Source organism: Colobus angolensis, unplaced genomic scaffold (assembly GCF_000951035.1).
Source record: "Colobus angolensis palliatus isolate OR3802 unplaced genomic scaffold, Cang.pa_1.0 Scaffold254, whole genome shotgun sequence".
Taxonomy (NCBI): domain Eukaryota; kingdom Metazoa; phylum Chordata; class Mammalia; order Primates; family Cercopithecidae; genus Colobus; species Colobus angolensis.
Window position 1 is genome coordinate 1,226,126 of NW_012115755.1, and position 2,001 is coordinate 1,228,126.

General features: G+C 52.5%; 1 protein-coding gene across 1 annotated transcript in view; it reads left to right on the forward strand.

The window, feature by feature from the left end:
• Positions 1 to 2,001, forward strand: part of CDHR2 (cadherin-related family member 2) — a 60,713-nt gene that overhangs the window by 2,253 nt on the left and 56,459 nt on the right. The gene's annotated exons all lie outside the window — the stretch shown is intronic.

Below are 2,001 nucleotides of genomic sequence, written 5' to 3' on the forward strand. Positions count from 1 at the left end.
TAGTCTTACTTTGTCGCCCAGGCTGGAGTGCAGTGGCACGATCTTGGTTCACTGCAGCCTCCACCACCCAGGTTCAAGCGATTCTCCTGTCTCAGCCTCCCGAGTACCTGGAATTACAGGTGCATGGCACCACGCCCGGCTAATTTTTTGTGTTTTAGTAGAGACGGGGTTTCACCATGTTGGCCAGGCTAGTCTTGAACTCCTGACCTCGTGATCCGCCCGCCTCGGCCTCCCAAAGTGCTGGGATTACAGGAGTGAGCCACTGCGCCCAGCCCCCTAGTTCTTTCTAGGGTGGAAGGCTGAGTCTGTGACATCATGGGGATATTCTTGGGTTGGTTATTTGTAAGAGCAATGAAGGGACTTTGTACCCTTCAAAGTACAACTTCTGGGCAGGATTGGGGAGTTGAGGAGTTAATGCATTCACACCAGAGAGTCACCCTCAGCCCAGACTCTCCAGGTCCTCTCTGAGGCTGTGCACTAGGTGGGCGTCAGAGGTATTGCAGGTAAAGAAATGGCGGCTCAGAGGGAAGGAGAGACTTGCCCAGCTCCCGGGCAAGCTAACACTTGATTTCGACTTGACAAATTTCTGAGTATGTAGTGGATGCACATAGCAAAGACAGATAATGAGAAGCTTTCCTTTTCTTTTTTTTGGAGGGGGGAGGGGACAGAATCTCACTCTGTCACCCAGACAGGAGTGTAGTGGTGCAATCTTGGCTCACTGCAACCTCCCCCCACCCCACCCCCAGGTTCAAGCAATTCTTGTGCCTCGGCCTCCTGAGCAGCTGGCACTACAGGTGTGCACCACCACACTGGGCTAATTTTTGTATTTTTAGTAGAGACGGAGTTTCACCATGTTTCATGTTTCACCGTGTTGGCCAGGCTGGTCTTGGACTCCTGGCCTGAAGTGATCCGCCTGCCTCAGTCTGCCAAAAGTGCTGGGATTACAGGCATGAGCCACTGCGCCCAGCCGAGAAGTTTTTCTGATTAAAAATATTTTTTAAGGCACACACTTAAGACAGTGACTGTGAAGGAACCCTGATGTGTATCTAAACTGTTGCCTTGTGTACATTACCCCGTTACTTACCCTGTGCTAAGTGCTGTCATGCATTACATCATTACTCCTTAGAGGAGGCCTATGAGGTGGAGTCTGCATTAGGCCTCTTTTCGACAAGGACACCAATAATGTGGGAGATGATGTACCTTGCCCAAGCCCCCAGCAGGTAAGTGGTGGGGGGGATTAGGACCCAGGTCACCTGAGTCCGTATCCTGGGCTCTTAGCCCCACTCTGCCTGGCTGCCTGCTGTTCCATGAAGCCAACCCTGGACCTAGACCTGCAACTGGATCGTCACAGCCCAGATCCCTGTGTGCTTCCCAGGCTGCCTTGTGGCAGGTGGATGGTGCCCCTTGAGATGGGCAGGGCACCATCTGGCCACACATCTTGATGGGTCCAAAGGTCTGTGCAGGCTAGGACACACCTGTGGCAGCCAGAGCAGTGACTCAGAGCTGTCCGCCTCAGCCGTAAGGGCAAGGAGGGAGGGCAGGGGCTTGGATTGGGGTCTGCCCTATTTGGGGCACAGCAGAGTGACCAAGCTGACTCCCATGGACTGAGGCAGAGTGGGGAGCCTGGAGCCTTGGGCAGGGTCACCTGCCTCGCCTCTTACCAGTTAAGCCACCAGCGATGACTGGTGCCTACTTCCTTCAGAAAGGAATCTGATGGCTGTGGCAGGAAAGTCAGGGGCAAGAATCGTTGCACAGACATGTGCTAATATCCTGGTTCTGCCACCTTCTGTAATCTTGGGTGGTGATCTAACCTGTCCAGGTGTCTCTTTTTCCATCTGTAATAGGGGAAAAAAATCATCCCTGGAGTTACTGGCAGGATTAAATGAGGTGATATTAGTAGTAATAATGCAGTGGTCGCCACCACGCCACCACGAAAACTAACATTCATCGAGACCTTACTGTGTTGGGCACTGTGCCCGGGACTTTCTTTTTTTTTTTTTT